The 13,945-nt window shown below is 40.8% G+C and overlaps 1 protein-coding gene across 2 annotated transcripts in view; it reads right to left on the bottom strand.

Annotated features, from left to right (window-relative positions):
* Window positions 1-13,945, bottom strand: part of RNF144B (ring finger protein 144B) — a 182,005-nt gene that overhangs the window by 96,744 nt on the left and 71,316 nt on the right. Inside the window, exon 1 of one of the 2 annotated variants that reach the window (XM_086706156.1) lies at window positions 6,358-6,483. The exons of the other annotated variant lie outside the window; for it this stretch is intronic. The gene's annotated coding sequence lies outside the window, so the exon portion shown is untranslated. Of the gene's footprint in view, window positions 1-6,357; window positions 6,484-13,945 lie in introns of those variants that run through there. 2 annotated transcript variants of the gene reach the window in all.

Consider the following 13,945-nt stretch of genomic DNA (forward strand, 5'->3'; position numbering starts at 1 on the left):
AGGCATGCAGTGCTCCTGGATGGTGCCCAGCAAACATCTAGTTCAAGTTTTCGTTTTCCAACCTGGGATCTCAACTCCTCCCCAGCATAAGTAGGCACTGGGAGACACCAGACAAACCCGCTGCCCGCCTACAAATCCAGGAGGAAAACATATTTGTACATGTCAAGAGTGGCTCGGCATGATTCACAGAAACCCTGAGGTGCCAAGGGGCTAGAACTATTTTTAAATGTAAGCAACTGTTAAAACAGGTAGTCCCACCAAGGCTTTGAAATGTCTGTGCTCACATCAGATCGGCCCTAGTGATCTAAGACTCATACAATGAACACACGGAATAGAGGAAATCTTGTTTAAAATCACCAAGGAAATTCCAAGCTCTCACCAAAGAATTAGCGGATATTTCAACAAATATACACTTGGAGACAGGGTGTTGGTTTGTTTTTTTTGTTTTTTTGTTTTGTTTTGTTTTACAGTTTCTCCCAAAAGTTCATAAAGTGGAAGCTTCTTGAGGTCTGGCACCACTGGGGGAAGAAACACATTATACTGTTGAATATATATATTCCTCTGCCCCTCCCTTGCTCATTCTCACTCTCTTTCTCTCTGTCTCTCAAGCCTGCCTGTGTGCCAGGCAAGCTACTTTGTACTAAGTATTTTGCGTATATTATCTTTTTAAAATTTTTTTTAATGTTTACTTTTGAGAGAGAGAAAGAGAGACACAGAGAGCATGAGTGGGGGAGGGGTAGAGAGAGAGGGAGACACAGAGCAGGATCCAGGCTCTGAGCTGTCAGCACAGAGCCCAATGCGGGGCTCGAACTCATGAACCATGAGATCATGACCTGAGCCGAAGTCGGACGCTTAACCGACTAAGCCACCCAGGTGCCCCTATTATCTTTTGTTATTTTCACAGTAGTCGTTATAGAAAAATGTCTAAATTTAATCACTTTTTTTTTTTTTGGTGGTAGTATATTCTTTTTTTTTTTTTTTTCTTTTAATTTTTTTATTTTTTTAAATTTACATCCAAATTAGTTAGCATATAGTGCAACGATGATTTCAGGAGTAGATTCCTTAGTGCCCCTTACCCATTTAGCCCATCCCCCCTCCCACAACCCCTCCTGTAACCCTCAGTTTGTTCTCCATATTTATCAGTCTCTTCTGTTTTGTCCCCCTCTCTGTTTTTATATTATTTTTGTTTCCCTTCCCTTATGCTCATCTGTTTTGTCTCTTAAAGTCCTCATATGAGTGAAGTCATATGATTTTTGTCTTTCTCTGACTAATTTCACTTAGCATAATACCCTCCAGTTCCATCCACGTAGTTGCAAATGGCAATATTTCATTCTTTTTGATTGCCGAGTAATAATTGTATATATATACCACATCTTCTTTATCCATTCATCCATCAGTGGACATTTGGGCTCTTTCCACACTTTGGCTATTGTCGATAGTGCTGCTATAAACATGGGGGTGCATGTGTCCCTTCAAAACAGCATACCTGTACCCCTTGGATAAATGCCTAGTAGTGCAATTGCTGGATCGTAGGGTAGTTCTATTTTTAGTTTTTTGAGGAATCTCCATACTGTTTTCCAGAGTGGCTGCACCAGCTTGCACTGCCATAATCACATTTTTTAAACATTTTTTCAAGTTTATTTGAGAGACAGAGACAGAGACAGAGACAGAGCACGAGCAGGGGAGTGGCAGAGAGAGGCAGAGAAAGAGAGAATCCAAAGCAGGCTTCACACTGTCAGCGCAGAGCCCAACGCAGGGCTCGAACTCACCAAGTGTGAGATCGTGACCTGAGCCGAAACCAAGATTTGGATGTCTACCGACTGAGCCACCCAGGTGCCCCTACACTTTTTTAAGTTTATTTATTTATTTGGGGTGGGCGGGTAGGTGTGGAGAGAGAGAATCCTAAGCAGGCTCTGCACTGGCAGCATGGAGCCCAACATGGGGCTCAAGCTCATGAACCATGAGATCATGACCTGAGCCAAAATCAAGAGTCAGATGCTTAACCGACTGAGCCACCAGGCGCCCCTGTTTAATCACATTTTTAAATGATTAGTGGCTGATGTATCAGAAAATCCTTGTTAAAATACTGAAGAGAAGACTAAAAGTCTTCTCGTGATATAAACTATTTAGGGTTATATTATGACTCCAATATTTTGTCAGGTAGAATCCCCTAAAACTTTTAAGATCTGTTTGTGATTTCAGCAGACTTTCATTTCGAACAGCGACCAGTATAGCCACCCAATTTACTTTGAAGTCATCGTTACAAAAATTAATTAAGTAGTAACTCATCTAATCCTTATGAGATCCAATCCCAGCTGGTATTATACCATCCATCAGTGCATGACAGAAGTAATTCTGGCCAATGACCTAAGTGATTTTTTTTTATTGGGCACAAAATTCAAAGGAACGTATAACCTGCCTACCTTTTTAGATTCATCTTCTGCCCCTTTCACTTTGCATCTGCGTCCCAGCCACACAAAACTATTTTCAGGTGCTCCAAATCTCACATTCACTAATTCCTCTGGCTCTCCACGTGCCCATCTTCCCCCACCTCTCCCACCTGATGAACAGCTCCTCCGTCCCCAAAATGTGACTCAAGGTATAACTTTTCTGGGACACACCCTCTCCATTTCCACTTGCCTCCTCCCCCACGAGGAGAGCTGGCCTCCTCTGGTTTTCCGTCCTTAGTACACACAATGCTCTTACCCTGAATGAAGCAACTCATTCGGCAAACTGTTATTTAGCTCCTATTGTCTACGGAGATCTTTATTAGGTGCTGGGAACACAAAAATAAACAAAACATGCAGTGTAGGGAAAGTCAGACACGTATACCAGGCAGGGCAGTGCCCCAGTGTTGTGCCATCCGGATCCCGGAAGGCGGCTTTGTGAACCCCGCCCTGCAGAACCTGGAGAGCCTGGGCAGAAATGTGGGGAGCCAACAGAGAGGGGGCTGGGCAAAAGGAACTGCATGAGCGAAAAGAGAGAGATGGATGGCAGATAAGCTCTACTGATGGCAGAAAAAATTTCTCCAGCCAAGGCATTCCATTAAAAATTAAAAACATTAAAAAAAAAAAAAACTTTAAAACTACTCATTTACAAACTTTCCAAGGGATAATAAAAGCAGTTAATCATCAGAGAAAGTCACCTCTAGCTTTATTCCTGATTGTCCAGACCCAGTGCTTTCTTAAACACAATGAGGCTCATTAGTAATATGTTAAAACTTTCAGATTTTCTCTAAAGACAAAAAGGTGATTTTATGACTGCCCTGAGAAGCAGGAATGAATAAAGATAAATAGTGCAGTTGTGTGAGACAGTAATGCGGCCGACCGAGGAACAGGGCGAGGAAAGAAGACTCCTTCACCTCCCCGTGTAAAGGGGAGAGAGAACAAATCAAGACAAATGATAGAAACTTTGGTGCAAGGATCCTAGATCATTCTGCTGGGATCAGGGGTCCTCCGGTCAATTTGGCTTCCTTTCCTATGACCTAATCTGCAAACATAAAGGCTGAAGTTCTGTGGAAAGTCACCAATCCCAAATCGTATCCTCTTTGACCCACAGAAGACAAAACTTTTCAGAGTCATCCATATTATGTTGTTGTTATAAATTCCGAAAAACAAAACAAACGAAACACTTCCGATCTTTCCAACCTTTAATTTTTACGCATCCTCGTACAGGATGTTGTGCTACCTACCTGTGGCTACTAAAATCGGAGATGGGGAAGCAGAAATCAGAGCTCAAAAGAACACGATAAACTTTAGTGGCCGCCTGTCCTTTCCATGCTCATTGTTTCCATTCAACAGTTCAGACCGGTCAAGATGTTCTGTTGATATCACATCAACTTAGGCCTCTCATCCAAAAACATAATAAATGATCCAAATGAGCAGGATGCAGACGTTGTGATCTACACCATGCCTGATTTATACAGGGCCTGGTTCTATACTGCGTTCAGAAATTCAGATGAAGGCGGAAATGACAAAGGCGTGGACAACGTACACCTTTTCTGCAGGGACTGAGTGAAAGGCATTGAGTACAATGCTCCAGGTTTAGAAAATAAACAAGTCTTTAAGCAAATTACTGCATGCCCATTACAAACTGGGTATAGAGGAAGGATAGTTCCAACTCCTGAAAACAAATCAGAACCTGTTACTACAGCAATGTTACCGCATCAGATGCTCTCACAAACATCATCCCACGGAATACTCACAGTACCCTTTCAGTTGGCTTTATCATCCCCCTTTCATAGATGAGGAAATTGAGCACTGAAAATTGAACAGACTTCCCTGGGGTCAAACAGGCAGGTACCGGCCCAACATGGACGAGCGCCTAATAACCCGGTCAAGTGACTCTCTGCCAGTGCTCCTGCTTCCCCAAATAAAGTTACAGGTGAAATCAACCCCCCTTGTTTTCATACCAGGAACTTTTTTGTAAGGAAGACAAAAATAGAAGGTTGGTATAAAACATTTTAATTCTACTTCTTAAACATCTACTCAGGGCAAAAGGCCAGGTGTTTTGCCCGAGCAAACCAGACAATATTCCTATCTCAGTGGAAGCCCCATCTTAACCAAGAAGAAAGATAGCAAACATACATTGGGAAGAGATTCCAACAACTCTGAGTACATTAATTGTCAGCATTGGCCTCCTGCAAGGAGGAGGAGGCAGGTTTCCTGGAAAAGTGAACAGTCAAAGTGTATGACTCAAAGACTATTTCAGTACAAGATCCTATTTCAACCCTGTTGTCCATCTGTTTGCTGAGAATGTAAAGTTGTCTGGGTCCAAGTCAGAGGAGGAGATGAAATCATCTACTAAAAACACTTATGCAGGATCCCCATGAAGGCACGTTGTGATTACACAACAACCAGAGGCCGGTGCCTGCCTTCCTGTTACCTGTCAGGGCTTCCGTGCAGTCACGATGCCTCACCCCAGGGAGGTTAAGTTCAGGGATTCAGCTAAACAAATGGGGAATGCTGTAGAATTCGTCATGAATTTTTTGTAGGCTACTCGAGGGGGAAAAAAAAACTCAAAGAAGACATGCAAGAAAGAAAAAGTTAATAAATATTTTACACACAGGCACTCACAACAATACCTATTTATCAAATGTGGCAGTCAGTCACTCTTCTCTCCCTGGTCCTCCTCCCCTGACTCCCTTATCCTTTTGAGAGGAGTCACTAAGGACATTAAACTCTCTACTCTCTACTCCTATCCTTCCTTTTGTGACATCTAGTACACCTGCATCTTTCAATACGTGGAGCCACCCTCAAGCCATCACTTGCATGCCTCCATGGTTTCTCTCTACCTCGTTTAGAGTGAGAGGAAGTGAAGGTTCCAGAGAATATCGAATTTTAGAGAAGTTCAGGAGAACTAGTATTCGGGAAGCTAATGAAGTCAAGGCTTTAGACACAAAAGAGTCCAGACCCCAATTTTAAGAGCAAGTAAATTATGAGATAATAATTAGCATTTCAGCTATGTTGTAGACCAAATGATCATTTACCGTATGGCTAGAAATGTAAACTACCAAGTATAATATCGTTTCCATAGTAAAATGAGTTCTAAGTTCTAAACAACTGACCCACAAACAAACTTTTGGAACACTTAGCATTCATTAGTTTGGGTCACTTACCAGAAAATGTAACAATAAATTTTTCCCCTTGAGTTTCTCCTCACAGCTGCAGAAGAATATAGAAAGTATAGGTGTCTATAACTGGGTGATTCTATTTGACCTCCTTCCTTAGAAGCTCCTTCAGTTGAGAAACGACCTGGACCATTTGTTCCTAAGAGCCCCAGGTGAATTTCTTCCCACTGTGCCTAATGAAAGTAACTGGACCCATTTCTAGATAGGTGGCGACTATAGGGGAAAGGGCTCTCAACATTATCATAAAGAGATAATAAGGGCAACAGTTTGGGAGAGGGTTTTATTCACTTTATGTTGGCAAAGAAAGTCAGTAGTTTGCTGTACTGTAGCCCAGGGCAAAAGGTGAACTCCGATGGCAGATGATTTCTTCTGAGCAGATACTGCAATGGTATTCCTGTGTGAGTGAGTTGTGTGTGTGTGTGTGTGTGTGTGTGTGTGTGTGTGTGTGTGCACGCGCATGTATGTGTGTGTGGAAAGGCAATTAAGGTATAAGGAACAAGACTGGAGGGACAATAATGACGTGATGTACTTCAAAAGGGGGAAAAATTGACATAACAACACATCAGCCAAGTCTGTCATAGACTTCTTTTCTCTTCAAAGAGCTATAACCTTGGGTCAAACCTGGAGTAGAGGGACTCTTAGACTTCTCCATGTAATAATTAGAGTACCCAGAATGGGCTGTAGTCAAACCAGATGAGTGGGAAAAGACAAGAGTTAAACATTCCTACCAGTAAAGGATGTTGCCTTCAAATCCCATGGCAGTCATGTCTGGACGATGTAATTCTGCCTCCTTGGTTAAAGCTGACTGGACCCAGAATAGATGTCTGTCTGCAGCAGAGCCAATCAGATTCTCTCTGCCAGGAATTCAGAATTCGGATTTAGGAACAGCTAATCTCTGCACTTGGTTGAAGCCGTGCCACAGCCATATTCTATCATCTATGTGAGCTACAGAAAAATCCAGAGAAAGCACAATAAAGGAGATGCAATAGAGGAGGTAACGTAAGAGTCAGAGAAAGAATGATGGCTTTCCACTTCTCAGTTCCAGTTCCTTCCAGAAGCCACTTGCATTCCTATCTTTGAATTCCTCAAGACACTCCTGGTCCTTAAAGCAAATTGCCCGTTTTTGTTAAAGCTAGTTCAAATTTACTTCAGTTATTTAAAATCAGAAACACCTTGAGTAAACCACATTACCATAAAGTAAGTCAGTATCATGCTATGAAAAGAACATAGACTTTTGAATCTGCCAATGCAGTGTTCAGATCTTGGCTCTACTAAATACAAGCTGTCTCGTCGAGACTACATTTTTCTAACCTCTTTGAGCCTTGATCTCCTCACCCAAAAAATACAGATAATGACTGCCATGTGTAGTTGTAAAAATCAGAAAACACATCTAGAGGGGCACCTGGGTGGCTCAGTCGGTTAAGTGTCCAACTTCAAGCTCAGGTCATGATCTCATGGTTCGTGGATTTGAGCCCCACAACAGACTCTGCTGACATCTCAGAGCCTGGAGCCTGCTTCAGATTCTGTCCCCCTCTCTCTCCGCCCCTCCACTGCTTGTGTTTTCTCTCTCCTTCCCTCCCTCCCCCCCCTCAAAAATAAATAAATAAAACATTTTTAAAAAATATCTAGAACCTCTGGCATGTGGTAAATACAAATGAAATGATAACTCTTAGAATTCCTTGGGACAGTAGTCATGGTGGCTGTAATGGCATCACCATGGATATCTCAATAGGAAGGTTATATATAGAACTTATGAATACAGAAAAATGTTTTCCTTAAATTTTTCGGTTTACAGAATAATTCAATCCAAGGTTTTTTTTGTTTTTTGTTTTTTACTGGGATACTCCAGTATAGGCAAGTATAGCTTGATTTTAAAATACTTTTTAATGTATCATCTATTACAGATAACTTCTGTATTTATGGGGAAAGTCCTAAGGAAATCCCTCCAGGAACTCTTAAGCACAGGATCACTTTTTTTTTTCTTTTTAAGTAAACTCTCCACCCAACATAGTCTGGAACTCATGACCCTGAGATTAATAGTCACATGCTCTACCCACTGAGCCAGCCAGATGCCCCCACAGGATCATTTCTTTACCAATTCATCTTCTCCATCAGCTTACACAATAGAGAAATGGTTCTAATCCCTGTGGAAATCATAGACCCTTTTGAGAAAGGAGAAAGCTATGAGTTCTCCCTTTAGAAGATTCATGTCCATATGGAAAATGCTGCACATTTCCCAGTGTGCATAGTTTTGTGAATGTCATGCATGAATCCCTAAGAACTGAACAGTCCAATAAGCCTCTTTATCTGGAATTTCTTTAAACAAGTCTGCATGTAAGGAGCCAGCATGTATCCCTAGATATACCCCCACAGACAAGAGATAACTTGTATTAAGTACCCCTTCCACAACTCCCATGCTAATACCCTTACTGAAATGCAATAGAGCAGGTCCCCACTTGTCTGGGAGGGGGACTTGGATATTCCAAGGTCGTCTTTACATACTCTACCACAGCACTTACTCACCGTATTTTAAGCACTGATTTGCATGTCTCCCATCCTAAGCTGTGAATGAAGGCAGAAAATGTCTTTCATTTCTAGGATTATACTTCATATAGTAAATATTCAATACATGTAAAATAAATAAGCATATGGTATCTTATAAATACAAACTATGATTTGTGCTGATCTTTGATATGACTCAAGAAATAGAAAATTCAAGATAGTGTGGGGGCGCTTTGGTGGCTCAGTCAGCTAAGCGTCCGACTTGATACTGGCTCAGGTCGTGATCTCGTGGTCGTGGGATCCAGCCTCGAGTCAAGCTCCATACTCACTGGGCATGATGCTGCTTCAGATTCTCTCTCTTCCTCTCCCTCGGATCCTCCCCTGCTCTTGTGCTCTTTCTCTCTCTCTCAAAATAAATCAAACTTAAAACAAAATTCGAGATAGTGTGCAAGCAGTAAAAGGAATTTAATCCAGTTCAGAACATTCCCCAAAACACCATTTCTACAACCCTACTGGGGCTGAAGAAAGTTTCTGCTTGGTCGATTCTAGAGAATTAAATTTTTGGCAGTGGAGCTCTATCCAAGGCACAATTTCTGGTCTTCTTTCTCTTCTACTCTAAGTCATTTGTAAATTATACACCACCATACACACAAACATGTGAGCACACACATGTACACAGCACAATTGCGTGTCGGATCTTCATGGAATTGTCCTGCACCCCAATCAGCCAAAATATATTCACTTGTTGTTTCTTATATCTGTTAAGAGTAATGTAGCGGTGGCAATAAGAAGGAGAATTAGAATAGGGGCACCTGAGTGCCTCAGTTGATTAAGCATCTGACTCATGCTTTTGGCTCAGATCATGCTCTCACGGTTAGTGAGTTCGAGCCACACATCAGGCACTGTGCTGACAGTGTGGAGCCTGCCTGGGATTCTCATTCTCTCTCTCTCTCTCTCTCTCTCTCTCTCTCTCTCTCTCTCTCTCTCTCTCTTTCTCCCTCTCCCTCTCTCTATCTCTCTCTCTCCCCCCTTGTAAAATAAATGAATAAGCTTTTTAAGAAAGAAGAATTAGAATATAGACATCTCAAGGCACTGCCCTCAATAAGATTTTGGATGAAAACCAAAAATAAACTAGAAACAAGTTAAAGATAGGTAATAGAAAACGTCAGCTTTATCTCTATATTATTATTGCCTTGAGTTGTAGATCATCTAGATACCACCTTCTTACTCAAACATAGCCTTTTATTCATTCATTCAACAAATACTGAGCAAATCCTTGTGTGGCAGGCACAGTGCTAGACCCTAGGGATACAAAGGTAAACAAGAAAGCCAGAGAGCTTCACTTCACAAAGAGAGAATTGTCTTTCCTTTCTAGCAGAAAAGATCATTTCTTAAAAGTGATCATAATAAAACGTTTGAGTGCCATGCTAAGAGATGCAGATACTACAGAGGCACTTGGCTGGAGCCCAAATTTAGTCTAATTTGGAGCAATGGTTTCCAAGTGTGGTTCTCATGAAGGCAGCATCAGAGCTACCTGGTGGTTTTAACAAGACCTCTAGGTAATTCTGATTCACACCCTATCCCAGCACAGGTAAAGCGGATCATTGGTATTTTAACATGTCCCCAGGTGATTCTATTGTGGAGCCACGGTTGAGATACTGGTCCATGGGGGTGAGGAGAGACCTCCCTATGGAAATGACCTTTAAACTGGGACCTAGATATAAATAAGATCCAGGAAATAAATACTAAAGTAAATAGAGTTATAAAATGAAAAAGTGTTTCAAGGCAGAGAAAACTGCATATTTAAAGGGCGGGGGGCAAAAAAAAACCCTGGTGCATTTGAAGAATGTATAGAATTATTCAATGGGGCTGGATTATAGAGAAGTTAAGGAAGAGTGCTTTGAGATTAGACCAGATGATCGAGAAGGAATTTCCAGGCTTAAACGTTGAACTAAAAACCCATGGGAAGCCTTTGTAAACAGCTTCACTTCACCAGATCTTTACTTTTTAAATAGCACCCCGACTGCAGTGTAGAAATTGGTTGAACAGAAGCGAAATTTAATATAGGTGCTTCTAGGTAAGAATCTGTTTCAGTAGTCCAGGTGAGAAATGAGACTGGTGGTAGCAATGGGGTTGGAGAAAAGTAAACAGCTTCACCATTATTAAGAAATACGATTGACTGGGGTGCCTGGGTGGCTCAGTTGGTTAAGCATCTGACTTTGGCTCAGTTCGTGATCTCATGGTTCATGAGTCCGAGCCCTGCATTAGGCTTTGTGCTGACAGTTCGGAGCCTGGAGCCTACCTCAGATTCTTTGTCTCCCTCTCTCTCTGCTCCTCCCCTGCTCGCTCTCTCTCTCTCTCTCTCTCTCCCTCTCAAAAATAAACATTTTAAAAAAATAGAATTGACAGAACTAGGGGATTAATAGAACTGAAAGTTCTGAACTCAGTACTTGAACTTGTTGTTATATCTGTTAAGAGTAATGAAAGTTCAAGAACTCAGTGCTGACCTCCATGTTTCTGATAAGAGCAACTGGGTGGATAAAGCCAAGTTCATATTTAAGCACAATGAATTCAAGGTAGGATATACAAGTGAAAACAACTAGTAGGCTCTTGACAAGAGGTGTATGAAAATACCAATTTAGGAGTGTCTGCTTATTTATTGAAGCCATGGATGGTAACGGTATAATCTACAGAGTAATTCAAGTCTGAGGTGAAAAGGACTTAGAACCTAACCCCTTGGGGGCACTAGTGAATAAAGGAGAAAGAGATAACAAAGAAAAAAAAAATAGTGAAAGATAAAAAAAGAAATAGCCAGAGAGGTAGGAGGAAAACCAAGGGACCAAGCAAATGTAGTACCTGAAAGCCACAGTAAGAGAAAGTCCTGAGAAACCAAGAGAAGACTACAGAATCAAATGCTGGTAAAAGCTGAAGCAAGGAAAAGACCAGATGGTTCCACTGGATCAGTAACATTAAAAGTCAATATTGACTTCAATAAGACAAGTTTCAGAAAGTGGAAGAAATGAATGCTGCTTGGAATCGGCTGGAAAGCAAGCAAGAGGTTAGGAAATGGAGGTAGCAAGGAGGCAGGATGGTCAAGCTATCTGATTATAAAGATGAGATAAATTGGTACCCAGAGGCATGTGGAATTCATCGAATACTTTTTTTAATGCATGTTCAAGAGCAAATGTGAAAGAGAAGATCCTGGAGAGTGTAGGATAAATTACAGAAAAAGGCCACTGAGGAGATAGGAAGGGACTGGACACGAGTCCAAGAGTACAACTAGCCTTAGGTAAGAAGGGGCACCTGTTCCTTAAACTCTGACCATCAGGTGAGATTCTGCAGTGTGGCACGCACATCTGTCCTCACTTTGATTCCAGGTTCTCATCAGGAAAGCAATTACAAACCCCGGAGTATTAGCAAATACTATTGGTTACAATTATGATGGGAATTGCTGAGAACAGGTCTAATTTGGAACTCAGAGAGATGTCAGAGCCGGTCCCCGGGTCAGACCAGCCAGATAGTGATCGAATTGGCCCAAGTTTGCCCAGGACTTTCCCTGTTTTAGTACCGAAATTCCTGTGTCCCGGAAAACTTCCCAGTCCCAGCAAACTGGAACAATCAATCAAACTAGACCTGTTTGAATGTTAGCAATATGTTACTTCTCCATAATAATAAGCCTCTCAAACAATAAATTATCAAACTTACCTATTTATATTTTTAACCCAAATTACATCTGAGTTTGCTGCTTACAGGGTAAAGAATACGTACTCCTTTTTATTCCCTTCGTAGACCCTGTAAGAGGCAATGCTAATGACATAATTCCTTTGCTCTATTTCTGATCTCGTTCTGTAAGAATGTGCAATGCCCTGGAGTACAAGTCCAGCTTATGGATCTGCTGGGATTTTTTGCCCTTTTAAGAAAACTAAGTGATGATTCAATGCAAAGTAAAAAAAAAAAAAAATTGATCCACAACAGAAAGTATTTTATTCAGCCCTTAATAATTCAAATGTTTGCTCGTTTTGCTAACTGGATAGACTCTGGAGGGATAAATTACATTAGATACATAAATACACAAATATGAGGATGAGTCAGCATTTTTATTACAGTACACAATATAATCTTGAAGGAGCCATAAAGTTAGGCTACTAATAAACCTAATGATTGCTGGGTGATGGGATAAGATACCAGAGCATTTTAAATAAGACAGCAGAGGGGCGCCTGGGTGGCTCAGTCGGTGAAGCGTCCGACTTCGGCTCAGGTCATGATCTCATGGTCCGTGAGTTCGAGCCCCGCGTCGGGCTCTGTGCTGACAGCTCAGAGCCTGGAGCCTATTTCAGATTCTGTGTCTCCCTCTCTCTTACCCTCCCCCGTTCATGCTCTGTCTCTCTCTGTCTCAAAAATAAATAAACATCAAATAAATAAATGAGAGCAGAACTCCATTAGGATAATCCAGCCTAAAAATAATTAGCTAAAATTAGGATGCTTTTACAAATATAAATTGTTAAATTCATACATTTAAGATAACTGCTAAATGACAATTCACCACAAAATAACAGTCTGAAGAGGAGAGACTATTATGTACAAAATGTAGTGCTTTTTGGAAGTACTAATGTAGTGAGATTTCTAAAGTAATATATTTCCATTTTTCCAGCTTTATTAAGTATATGACATATAATATTGTATAAGTTTAAGGTGCATAATGTGTTGATTTGATACACTTATATATTGCTAAATGATTACCATGTAGCTTCTGCTAACATCTCCTCTAATTTACATAACCATTCCTTTTTTTTATGGCACGAGCATTAAAGATCTACTCTCTTAACAACTTTCAAGTATATAATACAATATTTTTAACTATAATCACCATACTGTATATCAGATCCCCCAAACACATTCATTATGTGTGTGTGTGTGTGTGCGCGCGCGTGCACCTCACATCTCTATTCATTTATCCATGAATAGGCCATGAGGTTGTTTCCGTAGCTTGGCTATTGTCAATGATGCTACATGGCAATGCAAATATCTCTTTGATATACTGTTTTCATTCCTTTCAATAGACACCCAAGAGTGGGATTGTGGAATTATACGGTAGTTCTATTTTTAATTTTTTGAGGAAACTCCATACTGTTTCCATAGTGCTTGCACCAATTTATATTCCCACCAACAGGGCACGAGGGTTGCCTTTTCTCCACATCCTCACCAACACTTGTTATTAGTCTGTGTGAGGTCAGCCCTTCTAACTAGTGTCAGGTGACATTCCTTGCGGTTCTGATTTGCATTTCCCTGACAATGAGTGACGTTGAGTACCTTTTCATGTATCTGTTGCCCATTTGTACATCTTCTTTGGAGAAATGTCTATTCAGTTCCTCTGCCCATTTTTTAATCAGACTGTTTTTAGGTTTTTTTTTTTTTTTTTTTTTTTGGTTTTTGTATGAGCTCTTATCAGATGCCTCGTTTGCAAATATTTTCTCCCATAGGTTGTTTTTTTTTTTTTTTTTTTTTTTTTTTTGCCATGAAGAAGCAGCTTCCCAGTTTGGTACAGCTCCACTTACTAATTTTTGTGTTTGTTGCTTGTGCTTCTGGTATCATATCCAGAAAGTCATTGCCATGACCAGTGACAAAGAACTTTTCTCCTATGTTTTCTTCTAGGACTTTGCGGGTTTTAGGTCTTGGGTTTAAATCTTTAATCTATTTCAAGCGTGTAAGACAGGGGTCCAATTTCATTCTTCTGCACATGGATATCCTGTTTTCCCAAGTCCCTTATTGAAAACCCTATTATTTTCCAATTGAGTATTATTGACTCCCTTGTCA

Source organism: Puma concolor, chromosome B2 (genome assembly GCF_028749965.1).
Source record: "Puma concolor isolate L17-30 chromosome B2, mPumCon1.1.hap2, whole genome shotgun sequence".
NCBI classification, from domain to species: domain Eukaryota; kingdom Metazoa; phylum Chordata; class Mammalia; order Carnivora; family Felidae; genus Puma; species Puma concolor.